At 39.0% G+C, this 21,145-nt stretch overlaps 1 non-coding gene and 1 pseudogene across 1 annotated transcript; one reads left to right on the top strand and one right to left on the bottom strand.

The window, feature by feature from the left end:
* Positions 1-5,573: 5,573 nt before the first annotated feature.
* TRNAA-AGC (transfer RNA alanine (anticodon AGC)) lies at positions 5,574-5,646 on the top strand. Its single transcript has one exon. It is a non-coding gene; the product is annotated as a tRNA-Ala (tRNA).
* Positions 5,647-18,187: 12,541 nt separating this feature from the next.
* Positions 18,188-19,064, bottom strand: LOC141845951 (uncharacterized; annotated as a pseudogene).
* Between the last annotated feature and the right edge of the window lie 2,081 nt (positions 19,065-21,145).

The following is a 21,145-nucleotide window of genomic DNA, read 5'->3' as shown; positions in this document are numbered from 1 at the left end:
ATGCTATGATGTTTATGATGCTTATCTTGGTAATTGTGTACATGATATATGTTATTCTGACGGATTTTGCGAGTAGGACCGGATCCTTACTAAGCGTTTGCTTATTAGTTTATTGTTATCTTATGCTGCAGATAGCGGTAAGAAACAGTTAAACTGAAGGAAGAGGCAGAAGGGCTGATGTGTGGGGATGGTGGCTCGGGAAAAGAAAGACTCACATATCTACTTATTTTGTTTAGAGTCTTCGATCTTTCCGCTTCACAAATTTTGATATACTCTAATGGCATGTTTATGACTATGAATACTTCTTATGCATGTGTTTAAGGCTTGAACTCTCATGTTTACACTTCCATTTAAATGTTATAAGATATAGTAGATGATATCTCTCATTATGCCATGTTTCTATCATGTTCAAACCATGTTTAGATTAGTAAATTATGCTGTTAGATAACCAACATGTTAGTCTTGCATGCCTAGTTTTATATTTTTGCAAATTTTATGCAATTCAATGTTGAAACTATGGGTACGCGACCCCGCCCCGAGGGTAGATATAAGGGCGGGCGTCGCACATAGACACGACCGTGTTCTTCCTGGGCACACGACTTCACCAGGCCGTGCCTCGTAGGCACGGCCGTGTGAGTTAACCGAGCAACGCCTGTGCCTGCCCGTGTCCAATCGACACGGCCGTGCCTTGCACCCGAATAGGGACTGCTCGAGGCCGTGTCTCTTAGACACGGCCGTGCCTTCCTTCGCCCTCCATCCTATAAAAAGCAAACACGGCCGTGCGTGCCCTAGCACACGGCCGTGTAAGCCCCAAATTGAGCAAACCTTGTCTTCCTCTTCCTCCATCTCTTCTCAAATCCTCTCCAAACCCTTCCTCCTTCAACCCTTTGCTTCCTAAACCACCAAATCTTCTCTCCACACTTCAGATCTACATAACCTCCTCTCAGATCTAAACTTTCTCTTCTTCTTCTTGAAGGATCACAAGATGAGCAGCCTATTGAAGAGGATCCGCAGATCTGGAACTTCCGGCGATGGAGATGAGCCGGAAAGGAGGAAAGGGAAAGAACCAATGAAGGAGAAAGCTCCGGCGAAAGGAAAAGGAGCATTCAAAGATAAGGGGAAGAGGAAAGCTTCCGAGGGAGCACCGACGAACCCCTTCGGCATCATCTTCAGAAACGACGAGCAAAGAGCAAGGTATGACTCTTTAATTTTAAGGAAGATAATTTGTACTCGTTATTCTGATGAATCAACCATGATTACTTTAGGAATTAAGGACGATATCGAGTGGATGTTGGATAACATAGGTTGGATAGAATTTATGAACTTTAGACATCCGACATACCAAGGACTTACTCTGGAGTTCCTTAGTTCCCTAGACGTCCACTATACCTTCGATGAGAACTATGAAGGTGTAGTGAGCTTTAGAATGCTCAATGAGGAGTATAGATGGACTCTAGATGAATTTAACAATTGTTTTCGGATGCCAATAGGAGTGACTAGGAATGTAGATAGGAAATTCAAGACTAACCAGTTTTGGAGTTTAATAACTGGTTCAGATGAACCCTATGATCCTTCTAAGTCCAAAGCTTCAATGTTGCAAAACCCAGTTTTTAGGTATCTTCACCGCGTCATGTCCAAGACCATTTTTGGTCGAGCTGAAAGTGATGGCGTGGTGAGGAAGATGGAACTTTATTGTTTCTGGGTGATGCTCAATCAAGTTGATTTTAATTCAGGGTTCCAATTTCTCCAAAACTTGGTTAAGATAGCTAATTCTTCTACTAGGGTTATTTGTATTGGCGGTTTCATCACTGTCATCGCTACATTTTTGGGTTGCCAATTGGATCATCTCTCACCTCTTCTTGGCAACTCAATGATTGATATTGATACGTGTATGGCGATGAAGATGATTTGCAGGTTCGAAGGGGTACCCTTTTAAAAGAGCGTCAGGACTTCCATTCCTTCTACCTAACCCCTCTCGGACCACAATAAGGGAAACCGCTAATTGGATCTTAAGGTCCCCAGTGCCTAGTCACGCCTCCACTCCGGTACATGAGCCCTATACTGATCAGCCCCCTGAACCATCGTATCACCCCGGACCGTCACATCATGAACCATCCTACCCTGGAGCCGAGCCTGCTAGACACTCCTTTGCATATGGCGAGTGTAACACCCGCAATTTTTCTTCAATAATGTCTATTCATGTCTATTCATATTTTTCATGTTTATTCATGCTTATCATAAAAGAGGAAGAACTATGAAGTGTTAAGAGAGAAACAAATGTACTCATGTCTATTCATGTTTAATCATGCCTAAATCATGCTATTCATGCTTATCATATTTTATGATGTTCTTAATACTCTGATATCATGTGATTCATGCTTTATTTATCAAATATTAATCACATGCTATGCTTTATATGATTTAAAGACCTAACTTAAACAAGGTTTTGCCAAACATCAAAAAGGGGGAGATTGTTGGTGCAATCTTTGCCCCAAGTGCATTGAGTTTCAATGTTTGGCTAAACCATGTTTAAAGTTAGGCAATTCTTGTGATCTAACATGTGTGATGCAAGTTTGCAGGAAAGTCCAAGCGTAGTCTTGGCAAAGGAAAGTCCAAGCGTGGTCTTGGCAAAGAAAAGTCCAAGTGGGAAGTCTTGGCAAGGAAAAGTCCAAGTGGGTAGTCTTGGCAAGGAAAAGTCCAAGTGGGTAGTCTTGGCAAAGAAAAGTCCAAGTGGGAAGTCTTGGCAAGGAAAAGTCCAAGTGGGTAGTCTTGGCAAAGAAAAGTCCAAGTGGGTAGTCTTGGCAAAGACTTGACATGACGAAGCTGATGGAAGCATCTCAAGCTAGTGCAAGGATGATGGAGCATCCAGGGAAGGCATGAGGCTATGGGAGGTGTTTGAAGGCCGAGGTCTAGGTCAAGAGAAGCTGAAATGGGATTTTTCAGCTTCACCAGTCGACTGGCCCTGCCAGCAGTCGACTGCTCATAAATCAGACGCACACAGAAAAATCAGTCGAGCCAAAGGAAGACAGGAGTCGACTGGGCAGTCGACTGGTGTATGTTGAGTCGACTGGTAACAGTCGACTGGTCTTGGATCAGTCGACTGCTATTTGAACGTTGTAGAAAATTGGCAAGCATTTAATGCGCTTTAATACAAGATTTTGTTGCCGATTGAAGGCATCAGTCGACTGGCCCTGCCAGCAGTCGACTGATGTTGAAGAAATATAAAAGAAGCCTGCACAAGATTAACTCAAGAATTCTGCTATTCTTTCATCACTTTGCGCTTCTTTTGAGAACGTGTTGTTCTCTATTCTTGTGCTTATTTCCTCTCCTCTTAAACATTATTTCATATCATTCTTGAGGAAATCGAAAGAGTTGTAAACGTTTCTCCGCCTTCGAGGTTTTCGAGAAGGAGAAGATTCATAGTGCATCGGGTGTGTGCGTGCGTGTGGATCCTTGGATTAGTCACCTCTGCGGAGGTGGATACCAAGTAAACAAACCGGGTTAGCGTTGATCTATTGTTTTCTCTTTCATATTTTGCTTCCGCTAACACTCTTGCAGAGAAACAATCAAGAAGAATCGAAAAACGCTATTCACCCCCCCTCTAGCGAACTAACCGATCCTAACAACTAGTACCTGGCCTATTATGCTTCCACAGTTGATGACGGGTGGGTAATAGCTGCTCTATGAGGCCAGCCTGACTAAGTGCCCTCATCACTATGAACTGATCAAGTCAGACCAACGCCCAACTCTTTCGGTGCACCATCAACTTCGAATGGGCAAGTCAGCAGTCACATGGTTAGCCCACATACCAAAGCTCATCGACATCATTCAAACCACTCATTGCCCCGACATGGGTCACAAGCTGACACAACTCAACTCGGCGATCGAGACTACAATAAAAGTAAAATTTAAATGCAATAGTTGAAGGATGCTTAAACGATGTGGGACTAAAGGATTGGATATAATATTTGGAGAGAGAGATCATTTCAGGTGCGTCGACCTTAGAAATATCTAAAAGATTCGGCCTTACATTCATCGTGACATCGACCTTATATGTTTGGTACAATGCGTTAGCTGTAAGACCTTTTTTCACTTGTATATATGGTAATGCATTTGGCCGAACATTTGCATATTCAAGAAAATAGTGGCTTGCAAGGTCCACGGAGATCTACCATGAAGATTGAACACGTTGCCATAGGTTGTACCAGGTGGACGTTTATGGGTCTTTGAAACATGATGCGTCTAATTAATCATCTCTAACTCTTCCAAGGTGAACAAAAGATTTTTGGTTTTCTATACACATTGTTTGTGGTTTTATATACTCTTCTAATACTTTTTCTTCTAAAACATATCATTTAACATAAACAATATTGTAAGTCATTAACAGAAATTGTATACATAGATAACTATTTGAATTTTAAATTCAAATTAGATGAGAAATTCCCGGTGGAATTCATTTTGGCCTAGTGCAATAACCAGTTGAACTATCATTCGGCCCTCCACTGCACTAATCTTGGTAAGTTAATTTTAGCTTAACAAAAACCTTAACGTTGCTCCCCTCCACCCAACACAATTTAAAATGCTTGGGCAAGCCTTGTTGTGAGCTTCAAGGCATTTGATGGCATTGTTAGCACACACCTAAATTTCTTTAGCATTTCAATCTTTTTGATCCTCCATTCCATTATTGACCAGAGAAGATGAGAGAATGCACCTCGATTGAGTAGGCAGGACAGTATCCAAGCCTACAATGGTTGTGGGGAACTTTACTACCTCAAGCATTGCATTTGTGTTTGTCTTCCTTTCTCAATCTCCCTGTTACCTACTACTTTTCCTGTATTTGTTCATGATCTCATACCTCTACTCCTAAAAAATTTGGGTCTTTGAATGTTTATTGTGGTTGACTGTCGGAACTATATCAATAAACAAGTAATGAGCATGGTCATTCAAGGTTGAATTGTATAATATATAGTGACCTCGTTGGATTTCACTACTCAGCCAAGACCACTTTGATTTTCGTAATCTTGCACCTCACCACTTGTTGAGTCACCGACCACCCAAGCTCTTACTCCATCTCGATCTCTTAGGCCATCGCTACACCTATAGTTATTTGTCAAGTTTTTGGACATGCTCATACCCTTCCAACCACATCAAAACCGCCTAATTAGTTCATCTCTTGTGGCATGGTTGCACTAATAGAGTCCACCTCTCATCATGTCCTTAGTTCTTCGAATGCACCAAGTTCTCCAAATTTGCTTCACATGTCATCCTTCGTTAGGTCACCTACATAGTCCACCTATTGTCATTTGGTCCTAGAGTTTAGCTCGTGTTAGGTCCTAAAGTCATTGCATTAAGATATCCAATCTCTCTCAACTTGCATTCCTTTATTAGATCACCTACCGAGTTCTCATTCCAAGTCGTCAAAGTTGTTGAACTACATCGACATGAGTTGACTCCATTGTGTTACTCCATTTGTGAACTACCAAGTAATGCACAAACGCTCTCAATGGACTAACCGCGAACATGCTATTTCAAACTTGCATATGATCTGAAAAGAGGGCGTTAGGGATGTTCTTGGGGATGTAGCTCAGATGGTAGAGCGCTCGCTTAGCATGCGAGAGGCACGGGGATCGATACCCCGCATCTCCATGAGATTTTACCTTTTTGTTATGACTTAAAATATCTTAAGCCATAACAAAATCTTGCTATGAGATTTTTTATTGGAAAATTTATTTTTTAGCACTTTATGCAATGGAACTAAATATATATTTAGGAGAGATTTTAAAATCTATAAAAAGTACGAATGATAACATTTTTATTTAAAAAAATGGCTTGTTTAATAGATGTTGAGCTTTGATATATAATTGTGGAGTTACTAGTACCTGGCCTGTTATCCTTCCACAGTTGATGACGGGTGGGTAATAGCTGCTCTATGAAGCCAGCCTGACTAAGTGCCCTCAACACTATGAACTGATCAAGTCAGGCCTACGCCCAACTCTTTCGGTGCACCATCAACTTCGAATGGGCAGGTCAGCAATCACATGGTTAGCCCACATACCAAAGCTCATCGACATCATTCAAACCACTCATTGCCCCCACATGGGTCACAAGCTGACACAACTCAACTCGGCGATCGAGACTACAATAAAAGTAAAATTTAAATGCAATAGTTGAAGGATGCTTAAACGATGTGGGACTAAAGGATTGGATATGATATTTGGAGAGAGAGATCATTTCAGGTGCGTCGACCTTAGAAATATCTAAAAGATTCATCCTTACATTCATCGTGACATCGACCTTATATGTTTGGTACAATGCGTTAGCTGTAAGACCTTTTTTCACTTGTATATATGGTAATGCATTTGGCCGAACATTTGCATATTCAAGAAAATAGTGGCTTGCAAGGTCCACGGAGATCTACCATGAAGATTGAACACGTTGCCATAGGTTGTACCAGGTGGACGTTTATGGGTCTTTGAAACATGATGCGTCTAATTAATCATCTCTAACTCTTCCAAGGTGAACAAAAGATTTTTGGTTTTCTATACACATTGTTTGTGGTTTTATATACTCTTCTAATACTTTTTCTTCTAAAACATATCATTTAACATAAACAATATTGTAAATCATTAACAGAAATTGTATACATAGATAACTATTTGAATTTTAAATTCAAATTAGATGAGAAATTCCATGTGGAATTCATTTTGGCCTAGTGCAATAACCAGTTGAACTATCATTCGGCCCTCCACTGCACTAATCTTGGTAAGTTAATTTTAGCTTAACAAATACCTTAACGTTGCTCCCCACCACCCAACACAATTTAAAATGCTTGGGCAAGCCTTGTTGTGAGCTTCAAGGCATTTGATGGCATTGTTAGCACACACCTAAATTTCTTTAGCATTTCAATCTTTTTGATCCTCCATTCCATTATTGACCAGAGAAGATGAGAGAATGCACCCCGATTGAGTAGGCAGGACAATATCCAAGCCTACAATGGTTGTGGGGAACTTTACTACCTCAAGCATGGGTGAAATCGTTAAAAGCCCAATATAAAGACCCAAAATGTTGTTTTGTGGCATGGTGGTGGCACCCTGATAATTTACGAAAGCTTCAACTAATTTGAAATACTTTGGAGGCTATAAAAGTACTCATGAAACTCTTGTTTGCATCATCAAGGGATTCTCCCCTTCCCTAGGAGGAAGGGTTTCCTTGTGACAAGGAACCCTATGAGAGTCGTTCCAAAGAGTTGTTAGAGTTTTAATCCATCATCAAGCTTGGAGTTCTTTCGAATATGACGATTAACACATGACTAAGTTTTCTCTTTCCTTTTCTCTTTATTTTTAAGTTGTAGAATGTCTTCTTCTTTATCTTTTAGTTGTAACTTCATATCCATGGAGTAATATTATTAATTTAGGATGAGGGGTAGTCTGATGTATTGTTGACACTATTTTATATATTTATGTTTCTTTCTTTATGGCATGATATGTTAATCCATGATTCGGTTTATTATTCATACATGATTATAATAGTAATTGTGCATATTCATATCCCACGAGATGTCGAGGACTTAAACGTGAACCCAACTGATCTCCCACCCATAAAATTTGAATTCATATAATAATTTTAATCAAAATTATTATATTTCCCATGACTTTACTACTGTAGGTGCATATACCTAAAATTATTATATATATGACCATAAACTAATTAAAAATGATATAAAACACATATTAAAGCATCATTTGAAAATAATAATAATAATATCAACAACAACAACAGCAACAATAATAATAAATGAAACCTATCAATTGTAAAATTTTAAGAATTTTTCCTGAGAGATATATACCTCTCTATTTCATGATATATGTGTAAGTTTTAAATTTAAGAATTTTTTGTCAAGAATTTAGTCAGTGTATATGCACACGTCCGTCTATATGGACTTAGACGAACGAGTATATATTCTCCGGCCATATTTTTCTATTGCTAGAAAAATAAGTAATTTTGAATAACATTAATATTCCCCAAATGGAGGAAGAAACCACAAGTCTGCGACGATTTCAACGTGGCATGAGGCTCGCCTCCATCGGGCCCCTACGGAAAAGTCAAATCAAATTAAGTCATTACATTAAACATTATTCAAAGATTTGAACACGACTTGAGTGTAATTTTGAAATGTGTTATGAGAGCATAAGCAATGCAAGTTGAATATAAATAAACGTTTTAAAACCGAAGTACAATGTATTGATAATTTGCTAGTAATTAAGAGTGTTTAAATAGTTCTTTTTAAAAAAAAACACACTTAATCCAACAAGACTATTTATGCAATCAAGCTTGATTCCGGAGCTATGCAGGGATTTATTAGGCATAATTAAGCTGAGCAAAGTCGAAATCTATGAACAAATTGAGTTACTAAGGGATGATATCTATTTTATTGGCACAATATAGTATTCTCTTTTTTTGCAAAAGATGGAATCTACCATCTAGCGGCTCTACACGATCGGCCTCACGATTATTTGTGAGGAGGTAAATTGAGAAACTGCAATTGACCATGACGAAGGAGGGTATTGTCTCGGCATCACCGAGATTCGAACTCTTACTCTCTTATGTAAATCTATTCCATCGAAACTAACTCAATTATGTCTCGAAAATAGTAGTCTCAACATAGCACAAAATTACTTGGATTGTTCATAGAGAGAAAAGATTAGAGTACACGTGATGTTGTCAGCAATATTGCCATCAAATGAAGATAGAAAGAGGAGGCTAGACTTGCCATCTCACAATAAAATTCATAATGCATTTTTTTTTAGTATCTTACTTGGGGCTCTTATTTTAACCAGATGAAATTTAATCTTAATCACATCTAATTAATTAGTCAAAGAATAATTCTTAATTAATTAATTAATTTAGTTAGATCTTCTAATTAGAATCATGATCAATTAATTGTCAATTCATTTTAGTTTTAAAATATTATTAAAAAATTAGTGTTTGTCTTATTCAAACACATGATGTAAGTGTTTATTTAATGTAATTATGGGTCACTAGAAGGAATACCAACTCGAGAATCAATCTCAACTGAATTATTCTATGCGTAAATTTAATTCAAATAGTCATCAATCAAATTGATTAGCATGACAAGTATGGTGTTGATTGCAACTCTTCAAGGGGAACACACACACACACACATTTTATATATAATATATCAAATGAATTCTCATGAGAATCAAGTCTAATAGGTTATTTCTTAACATACCAAACCACATGCTTATTTAGACATTACCATGTCTACAAATAGCATCACTAGTTGTACCATTAATTGAACATCTATATTTTCAAGATCCATTATAGTCAAAGATAATTTTCGACATTTGTACACGTTTTAAATTAAGTTGTCTCACATCTCTCTTGATCTATCACTAAAGTAATAATATTGTTAGATTGTTTTTTAATTAAATCAACTAGTTACATTGATCTAATCAATACAAAATAATAAAATCAAACAACAAGGAAGAGAAAGTTTAGGTTTAGGGCTATTACATTGTCAATCTCAAGGGTTCATTAGCCACCCACAATTCAACCAGGTTGTACTTGATATTTTTTAGACTTGAAGCGAATCTAAAAAAACCTTAAACAATAAGACACAGTCATTTTTTTTATTAATAAGATGTTTTTCTAAAACAAAACATGTAAAATGAAAGAGACTTAAATTGTCAAAGGAAACATATTGGATTATTGATTCATAGCCTATTAGCTCCACCGCATAACCATCACCGTATATCATGGTATGTGTGCATGGTAAAATTTTATAACTTTTTTGTTTTACAATTTATGATTTAAAGAGGCTTAAATTTTTTTAAGCCCTCTATATGATTGGATAATTAGGTTACGGACGTCGAGCGAGATAGCGATTATCCTACAGGCAATATTGAATCCGTTGATTTGACTGTAAATGCCGAAAATAATCTTCTAAAACTTATTGATTCGAAAGAATACTAGGAGATAGAAAGATAAATAATAATATCGAAAATATTATAATTAAATCAAAAACTTCTCCCTAAACATCAATAACAAGATATTTATATAGATCCAAAACCCTAACTTGTAAAGGAAGAAAAAAATCCTAATAGAATGGACAAATTTTTAACGGACACGAAATTCTAAAAATCCTAAATGGACTTAAAATTCTTAAATATATAAAAAATAAAAAAATTTTAAAACTACTCTAAATATAAAATATTTTAAAAAGTATTTAAAATAAAAATTATCAAAAATAGTAATAAAAATCTTTGGATCCTTCTACATCAGCCGTCCCAGATTGAAAAAAACTCTTTCTCGAAACACTGTTTCGTTGTCAAATTCATCCCAAATTTACGACGAAACTCAGTTTCGTCCCAAAATCTGTGACGAAACTCGGTTTCGTCCCAGATTTTGGGACAAAACTGAGTTTCATCGCAGATTTGGGACGAAATATTTATTCATCATAAATTTGCGATAAATTTTGCGATAAAATTTTTTTTACAACGGTATATTCAACGAATTTTGTATGTTGTAAAATTAGCAACAAATATTTTTTTCATCGCAAAAGTCGTTGCAAAACTGCAACGAAATCTAATTTCGTCGCAAAATTCGTTGCCAATTTACAACGAAAAAAGTTCGTCCCTAATGTTCATCGCTAAATTATCATTTTTTTGTAGTGTCAGGTGGTCGCCCATGTGGAAGATTCATAATTTCATCTTAGAACTTAGGTATGCCATTGTAACCATTGACAAGTAAAAACACTTCATTTTTCAACTCAATTAGTCTTTGCTCTAACTTTCTCGAAAGCCTTTCCATTGCTATCAACTCTTCATTAAGGTGGGCCAACATATAAACCTCTTTAACATGATTTCTAGTTGACCAGTCCTCAATAATCATTGCACTTGCTTTTGAATCAATACTGCAATCAGAAAATAGTACTTTTAGAAGACGTTGCAAATCTGCAAAAGGGAGTGGCCCTATGCCAATATTTCCTATGCAATAGCCACTAGAACTCCAAGATTTTGAACTTAAGAAAACCGACAGTAGCATTTGAGTCCCTGAATTTTCGACGAACTTGAACGTGATAAATGGTAGCTTCTGTTTGTCGAGCTCAACAATCACCATGAAGCACAGCAATAGGAGGCAGTCTGGATCAGTAGCCTTGGGTAGGCTGACCACCCTCGACATCTCCTCGGGATTTGAAATTTTTAGATCTAAAAGACACTTGATCTGCAAGATTGAGTTCTTAAGGTTCATCATTGAGGACACAACACCAACAACCCCAAAAAAGCGCTGCTTCTTGCCAAAGTAAACAACAATAGGAATCTCACGCTTCAATTCATCATTTGAAACCACATCAATGCCACGCTACCTTATTCCCAACGTTAAACCCAACTTTATCGACCTCATTATCATCATCATAAAGTACCTCGTCATATATTGGCTCGCCAGTTGACTTGGTCTTGTCTTCGTCGTGCTGAATAAATTGGGGTGTCGAGTCAATGCAAGGTGAGACGATAGAGATTGGGGTTTCGTCGATAGATAAACCAAGTTGTTGATTGCCATCGGACAAAGTGAGTTTCTAGTCTTCGATCAACACTTCATCTAGGTCTATCTCCTAGTTGTCAACATCATCATAAATTGGATCACCAAATATTTTGATCGTGTCGTCGTTTCCGCCGTCTCCTGTGATCGGACGATTGGGAGAGTAGGACTGATCGTACTCGATATTGTCAAGTCTGCATCTTCATAGTTGTCTTTGCTGCCATAGGAGGAAGGGGGGATGTAGAGGCACGGACGGTCGGGAGAGTAGGATTGATTGTACTCGATGTTGTCGAGATCCGCATCTTCATGGTTGTCGTTGCTGTCATCGAAGGAAGGGCGGATGTAGAGGTGATGTGAAGTCGGCGTTCTTACGAAGTTATAGGTGGTGGAGTGGTTGATCCTGAATCCCTCGAAACTGGTGCTTTGAACTGTTGGTCTTTTTGTAGGAATGCTTTGTATTGTTGCAGATTCCACAACTGAATTGATGTTCACAGTTTGGGACTTGGATTCTGGTGGTCCTTTGATCTCCTTTGCCTTGTCACATGTGTCCTTGACCTTATGAAAAGTATCTTTCATTTTTTTCTTCATCTTCTCCCAATCAGATATCTTAACTTTGCCTTGTCTATCTCGTGAGCATCGCAACTGCTCCCATCATATTGATGCTCAGTCGTGTTATATTTGAGAGGTATCCTAAGGCAATCACCTTACGATTATACTATTTATTAAATAAATATAAATTCACTATTTAAGCATATATTTTTCATGTGTTTGATTGGATGTTAAACTTATTTATTGAATGTCCACAATACGATTCATAACATGAGAGAATTTATGACAGGATCACAACTTGTGAGCTTCTCTATATGTGCAAGTATGAATGTATTGAAATTATCCCTAGTCGATGAATTGATGAACGTGGATGTCATCGATTCTGTTGAGACTAGCACATTTTAAACTCTTTGATTTGCTAAGCAACTATTCTTACTGGCTAGAGACATTGGATGTTGAGAGTTAAACGTGGATGCTAGTTAAAGGTAACCAGTTCATTGGAGTGACCTTCCATGAGACTTCATATGGTTTGATATATATGTCAATGAAGATCTTAGTGCTGTTTAAGTGCGAGTTTCCTTTGACTTGCGGTATTTAAGTCACATTGGTCATCGAGGCTTATACTTTGACATCTTAAGCAAACATCTCCGGGGAGATGTGAACTTAGGATGATTGGGTATAAGTTAAAGTGTCCGAAGATGTTTGAATAGCCCACAGAGGATTCATCGCTCTTTGTAAAAAAGAGACATGTACCTTGCGGTTGCTTGTTAGGATTGTTACTGAAAGTCTTTAGTCAAAGCATTACATGTCAAGAGTATGATACTCTTGGACACATATATGAGTAACTTGAATCCACATAACAAGAAAGCAAGCTTAGGGTAGGTGTGACGTAGTCAACCTAGTGGGGACTCACACATATAGAACATGTCCTGAACTAAGCGGGTATAAGACGGTGAAAGGAATGAAGCACATTTCACTATAGTTCCTGAAGGGTTTAGAAATGATTCTAGAATCAATCGTTGATTTGTCGATCAATTGGGGGTCATGATCTACTACTAGGTGTCACTCATGATCGTTTTGAAATTAAATTGTTAATTATAAAAGGCCAACATAATCGGGAACCTATTGGATCACACGCATTACAAGTTTTCTGAAGGACTTAAAATAAATTTAAGAATTAGATTCTCAGATCGAGAGAAATAAAGTCTAGTTGTGTCGCATCCCGAGAGACGGCTGTTCGAAAAATTTCGACAGCATCTCCCCTGTAACAACTCAACTTTTCCTGAATACATACTAAAGTACAGACCCACATGGCCATCTACAATCCAACATATGTAAATACAAAACTAAACTACATAAATAAGGGCTCACACGGCCACAACTACATATCCACATATACATCAACTATAGTAATCACCACTACAACAAATCCACATACAACAACGAAAATGCCAAAGCACATCGATAGTGCTCACAACAAAAATCCAACGACAAACTCCACAAACCACACATCGAAAACACAATCCAGAACCCACACGTCCAAATACAAACCAAAAATCATACACAGAAAATCAACGACTTCTGCAAACACACGAATGAAACAACTCCTACTGTGAGATGGGGGCAGTTTTGCAGAACTCCAAGCTTCAATATAATATCTTTATCTTCTACTAAGGAGATAGAAAAATCACAGGGTCTAGGTGGTGAGTATAAAATACTCAGTGGGTACTAGATCGAAGTGTACAACATAAAAATATATCAAAGGAATATGAGCATGGATATCAAAGGTATATAGTTTCAATAAGATACTTAAGGAATAAGGTCAACATACTACGTACAACTATAGGTATCACATAATACGGAAATAAGGTATGTCATATCACACAAATGCAATTGTCATATAACAATAAGTGCACAACCACAATCATATAACAGCAAGTGCATCAATTATAAATGCAGTAAACAACAAATGCATGCATGGTACCCCAGTCACCCACCCAGTGCAATGAACTGGGGCGCCAAATAGGACAACTGCACACCCACAACAACAGACCACTATACGTGAGTGGGGAGCGAGGAAAATATCATTGTCTGCACTCAACATCCCAAACACCCACACTATGCAATGAACTGGGGTGCACGACAGGAATCACCCGCTCCAACAACAGACCACTACACGCGAGGGGGAGGGACAGTATTCCAGGAGAGTTATCTAGCTAGTCCTAGTAGCACCCACATTATGTAGTGCTATAATGTTCTCACCCACACTATGCAGTGAGAGTCAACAACAACAATATGCTATGATGCACAATTCAATAGATAACTACCAAGAAATAGACAACATCAATCAACCAAGTCATCACAGATCAACAATGAATAAGGAGACTGTATTGATAGTAACAAGATCATATTAAGGTCAATGGTAACTATCAAGCAGTGAATCCAGCAACGATTATAATAAGAATAGCAGTAGGATAATCATGCACTACAGAAAAACCTGTGTTGACTAAGCACAGGAGTACCCACCTGGTGTAACACACATCAAAATCAAAACCTCTCCATATAATAGGATCTATAGATCAAGGTCCTGCAATTACACAAACATGCAACACCCTCTAAATACAATATTATATTAAATTTTTACAACAAGGTAAACCCCCCACCGAATCTTGACTAACTCAACCAAGTCCAACTAAACTTCAGTTAACCTTAACCAGATCCAATTAACTCAACTCGGCCAGATTAACCCCACCAAGTCCAATTAACACCACTCATCACATAAACCCAATGTAACCAAATTAACCTAATCTAATCTCTCACCAAAATAATAATCTGATTTCGTAGGATTCCAACAGCATCGAAACCTAATAGAATTCATAACCTCAATCGATCAATAAACCATGAATAGATCCCAGAATCAACTAGGATCCAATCACTCAAGAACAGATCAATTTCCACAATTAGAATTAATCTACATTTTAATCAACTAGTTCAAGATCTATGATGAAACAATCTTAACTTAAAAGAAAACATATACAAGGCATATATAACCAGCATAACCCTAGGAATACAAGAGCAAAATACCTATCTACCCCTGCTTCTCACAACACTTCCCCTCAAGTTGAACATATATATCAAACATGTTCAAGTTGCTAAGAACAGAATCAAATATAGCTTGGGGTATAGCCTTCGTAAATATATTAGTAAGTTGGTCCTCAAATTTGACATAAGGCAAGCATAACTCTCCGAAATCAAGTCTCTCTCGAATAAAGTGGCGATCAAACTTGATGTGTTTTGTCCGATCATGTTGTACTGGATATAGCAGCCTTATTGTCATAATATAGCCTGAGGGGTAATTCTGCCTTTAATCCCATGTCTTCCAACAAAAAACACAACCATAACATTTCTGCAAGACCATGTGCCATGGCTCGATATTCTGCTTCAACACTAGACCATACACAAATATTTTGTTTCTTACTTCTCCAAGTTACCAAGTTTCCTCTCAAAAAAGTGCAATAGCCAGAAGTGGACCTTCTAATATCTCGAGAACCAACCCAATCTGCATCAGAATAACATTCCACTTTTAGGTTACCACCTCCTTTGAACAGCAAGCCTTTTCCGGGACATGACTTCAAGTACCTTAAAATCCTGTCAACAGCCTTCATATGAGCAGTTTTAGGAGCATGCATGTACTGGCTCACCACACTAACGACATAGGTGATATCAGGCCTAGTCATAGACAAATATAGTAATTTTTCAACCAACCATTGATACGTTCCCTTTTCCAGACTTGTAAGATCTTCCCCATTAGAACTAGTAAGATCATGATTTACTTCTATAGGAGTAGATGCTGGTCGACAACTCAATTTCCCTATCTCCTTGAGTAAATCCAACACATACTTTCTCTGACATATATAAATTCCTTCTTGAGACCGAACAACTTCAATACCAAGGAAGTACCTCAATAATCCAAGATCTTTAATTTCAAATTCTAATGTTAACTTGGACTTAAGAGCCTGGATTTCAGCTTTGTCATCACCTGTAACTATCATATCATCAACATAAACTAAGAGAATGGTAGTTCTGCCCTCTTTCTTTTTAACAAAAAGTGTATGATCAGCATTTCCTTGTTTAAAGCCAAACAATATCATAGCTTTGCAAAACTTATGAAACCATGCTCTAGGAGATTGTTTAAGTTCATACAAAGTTTTTCTTAGCTTGCAAACTTTTTCTTTTGTTTCAATTCAAGGAGGTGGCAACATGTAGACTTCTTCATGAAGGTCACCATTCAAAAAGGCATTTTTAACATCTAGCTAAAATAGAGGCCAATCATATTGAGCAGCAAGAGAAAGAATTACTCTGACTGAATTCAGCTTTGCAACTGGAGCGAAAGTCTCCAAGTAATCCACCCCATATGTCTGAGTGAATCCCTTGGCAACAAGTCTGGCTTTATATTTGACCACTTCACCCTCTGAATTATACTTGATAGCATAGACCCATTTAGAACAAACCAAGTTCTTCCCCTTTGGTGGATCAACTAATTCCCAAGTACCATTCCTGTTAAGAGCATCTATCTCTTCATTCATTGCTTCCAGCCACCTAGAATCCTTTACAGCTTCATAATAAGAAGAAGGTATAGCATGGTTTGATAACTGTGAAACAAAGGCAAGATATGAAGAAGACAAACGAGAGTAAGAAACGTGATTGGAGATAGGATGTGGAGTACATGACCTGACCCCCTTCCTAACAGCAACCGGAAGGTTCAGCTCATTCATATTTAATGACTGCTCCAAGGAATCAGGAGCCAAAGCATTTGATTCAACTAGTCAGTCAGTAGTAGGTCCTTGTTTATGTCTTCGTCGCTTGTAAGTGATAATTTCTTGTGAAAACTGCGAGCCCAGTGATGGAACATCGTTTCTATTCTCCATGGCATCCAGTGGAATAGGAGATGGGACCACTTAAGGTACATAAGGAGACACAAAAAAGGTAATATTCTTCCCCTGAGGATGAGACTAAAGAGAATAATAAGACTCAGACTCAAAAAAGGTAACATCCTTCAAGACATATCTCGTCCTAATAATAGGATCAAAGCACTTGTAGTCTTTCTGGAAAGTGGAATATCCTAGGAAAACTCCTCGTATAGAACGAGGATCAAGTTTAGAGGACTTGGGACTAAGAACATGAATAAAATAAAGAGAGCCAAAAACCCGAGGTGTAAGGGAGAACAACGTGGCACCTGGATGAAGAATAGTGAGAGGGCATCGGTATCCAAGACCTTTGGATGGCAATCTATTGATGATATAGGCAGCGGCAAGGACAGCATTAGCTCAAAAATATTTGGATAAGTGGCGTTGAAATAATAGTGCACGGGCTATTTCAAGGATATAACGATTCTTTCTTTCAGCCACTCCATTCTATCGTAGTCTGTAGCGACAGGATGACTCATGAAGAATTTTGGAATCCTCAAGGAAAGTATTTAAGGATTGAGCAAAGTACTCACGGGCATTATCAGAACGTAAAGTCTTTACTCTTGTATAAAATTGAGTTTCTACCATTCGACAATAAGTTTGAATGAGTCAAGGAACTTCTTCCCTTCAAATAAAGTCATGTACAGTGGGTGTAATCATTAATAAAAGAGAAAAAGTATCGATAGTCATCCAAAGAAGTCACAGGAGAGGGCCCCCACACATCAAAATGAACAAGATCAAATGGAGAAGAACTTTTCTTTATGGACCCAGAAAATTGAGTTATATAATGTTTTGATAACTGACAGACTTCACACGGAAGTGACTCAAAAGAAACTGAAGAGAAAAGACTAGGAAATAAGACTTTCAAAGACCTAAACAATAAATGTCCCTACTGAGAATGCCATAAGAGAATCTCTTGATGTTTATTCTCCAAACACTGTGTTGTAGACTTCAGAGCAGATGTTGTTCCAAGCTGATAGTAATAAAGACCTCCTACTTCACGGTCAGTCCCAATCGTTTGCTTGGTCTCGAGATCCTGGAAGACACAATGATTAGGAAAAAAGGTTACTGAGCAGTGAAGTTATTTTGTAATGCTGCTAACAGAAAGTAAATTAAGAGAAATAGAAGGAACATGAAGGGCAGAGGATATGATAAAATGATCTGCCAATTGTATGAAACCTTTGCCAACAACAGTGGCTTTGGTTCCATTTGCAATGGTCACTTTATCCTGCCCAGAGGACAAAGAGTAGGAAATGAAGGAGTTAGCAACGTTAGTCATATGATCCGTAGCTCCTGAGTCAATGACCCAGGGCTATAAGAGCTTGAACTAGCAATACTCAATCCCAAGCCATGGATACCTGTGTGCGCTTGAGATGGAGCGGTAGAGGCAGAGGAGGAAGCCTGAAGCCGCGAGAGAAAGTGTTGAAGGTTGGCAATGTCAGTAGAGGATAATCCAACAGAGGAACCAACAGTCTCCTCCTCCACTAATTTCTGGACAGCAACATTCCCACGACTAGGGGCCTTCTTATCACCATGTTTGAATTTGTCAGGTTTCTTTGCCGGATATTTCTCTCAACAAAAACCTGAATCATGATTAGTCCTCTTGCAGTGCCAACAAAATTTATCACCTTTTCCTTTGGTTCCCCTAGGCCTGGACGTGTTTGTAGAACTGACAAGAGCAGAAGTCTCCCCAATTGGAGTGTTGGTAGCAGAAATACCTTTATTGTTCATGGTCCTTTTCCTGCCCTCCTCACTGAGAACTTTGTAGTAAACTTGTTCTAGAGAGGGAGTAGGATTAAGACTAAAAATTTGACCTTTTAAAACCTCAAACTCTACATTAAGCCCATCTAGAAACTTAATAATTCTGTCCTTCTCCAGAAGCTTTAGATATCTCTGGTGATCATCAGTGGAAATCAAATTCTCCATCCTGTAATAGTCAAACTCATCCCACAGCCCCTTCAGAGTAGCAAAATAATGGGTGACAGACATAGAGCCTTAGTCAAGTTTAAAGATTTAACTACTTAGCTGATAAGTACGTAGCATGTCATGCTTGCATCTATACATTTGCTCCAGTGTCTTCCACATGTCAAAAGCTATTTTGTTATGAAGAATGACTTGTTTGATGCCAGAACTAACGGAATTGAGTATTCAAGTCATCAACTGAATATTGTCACGCCTCTATATATGAAAGTTAGGGTCCTTTTCATCTGGTTTCACTTTAGTACCATGAAGAACATCAAGTTTATCATGGCTCTCAACATAAAGTTCAACAGCAACTGCCCAAGATGCATAATTTGTCTCTGTCAATTTCTTCGAGGTTATCTGAAGACTGGATCCTCCAGTTCTTGGCATTGTGAAAAATGGTTGTAGCTGTCTAGAAGAAGCCATAGGATCTGCAGAAATACTAGAAGTTTCTTCGGAAGCATCTGCCATAAAATAAGGTTGTGATTGTGGCTACTGCAAAGATCAACTTCTGGGAGAGGCTCAGGCCAGCAAAGATCAACTTCTGGGATTCTTCTCTCGGCGAACGACGAAAGGCGCCCAAGATGCTGTTGATGTGTTGCTAGAAAATAAAAGGCAGGTTGCTGGTCTGGTGGCTTAAAGAAGAAGGATAATTAGGCTGCTGCAGGATCTTGTGCCAAAAATGAAAAAAAAGGGAGAAGCGGCTGTTGGAAATCCAGAGATGGTGTTGTGAATGAGAGGTAGGAGAGGCAGCGGTGTCGGGTGGTGTTGCTGACACGTCGAAGATGCGGCACGTGGAGGCGGTGACAGCAATGGCAGAGTTGCCTGCAACAATAGACAAAGAAGAAGAGAGGAGGTTGAGAGAGGAGGAACGGCTAGGAGAGGGAGAGGAGCAGTGGCGTCGAAGAGGAGGAGCAAGAGCTGACGTCGCTGTCGAAAAGTCTCGAAGAGAAGAGGGAGATGCTCAGGAGGAGGGAGCAGAGGGTTGGGCGGCGGGCTCAGCGTTCGACGAGGGAGAGGCTAGCCGAGAGAGAAGAGGGCGTCGCATGAGAAGCGGCGCGACATGGGCAAACAGGAGAAGTCGTGAGCCGCGAGGAGTCTCCGAGTGGCGTCACAGTGAACGATCACAGAGGCGCGACAGTGTAGCGCGATCCTAAGAGGGCTCCAGCGTCCCTCTGCGACGTCAAACGAAGAGAGACAAGAAAAAAAGGTTCTGCAGGCAATGGTGGCTGCGAGTAACGACTTCACCGTCGATACCCAACAGCGAAGTGCGAGGAACAGAAGCCCTAGGGATTTTCGGCGGTAATGCATTGAGCGCCCGGTGATCAGAAGGAAAAGAAGAGATCGGGAGAGAAAGAAGAGGATGCCTGTGGGTGGCGGCGTGGCAGAGAGGAAAAATAATTAGGGTTTTGGAAAACCTCACTCTGATACCATGATGAAACAATCTTAACTTAAAAGAAAACATATACAAGGCTTATATAACCAGCATAACCCTAGGAATACAAGAGCAAAAGACCTATCTACCCCTACTTCTCACAACAATCTAAAACAAATCCAATTAAATTCATACCAATTACACTCAAGTTAATTCCATTCCATACCAAACCTAACCAAATCCTAATCGAATTAAGGCTAACAGTAACCTACTTGATCTTAATCCTCAACAGCACAACGACCATGACAAAATCAACCTATGAAGCATCACCACAAGAACCCTAGTTTCACCAATCCAATCAAAAGACCTGATCTCAATCCAACAAGGCATCAACCCTAAATAAGATCCTAACCAATTCCAAAAGTCCCAACAGAAAACCCTAGATGAAAAAAATAGAACCTAATCAACTTATCTATTTGCTCACAGGCGAAGAAGGTGGCGCTGGTCGGCAGGGGACGGCGACGGCGATAGACTCGTGATCAACGGTGGCGTCACTAGACTTCTCCACGCGGTGGTGACGAAGGCAGTGGCGGGTCTTCGGGCTGTGAAGGTTGGGCAAGCTCGATCTCGGCAAGGATCAGTACGGAGCTCCTTGGTGGCAGTGGCTCACGATCAACGGTGGCTCTGCTTCAGGAAGAACGACGACGAAGGGTTGCGAAGGTCGGCGGCGTGG

This window comes from Curcuma longa, chromosome 15, assembly GCF_044706935.1.
Source record: "Curcuma longa cultivar G26 ecotype Majalengka, Jawa Barat chromosome 15, ITB_CL_G26_1.1, whole genome shotgun sequence".
In the NCBI taxonomy this organism is placed as follows: Eukaryota; Viridiplantae; Streptophyta; class Magnoliopsida; order Zingiberales; family Zingiberaceae; genus Curcuma; species Curcuma longa.
This window is presented reverse-complemented; position numbering and strand designations above follow the sequence as displayed.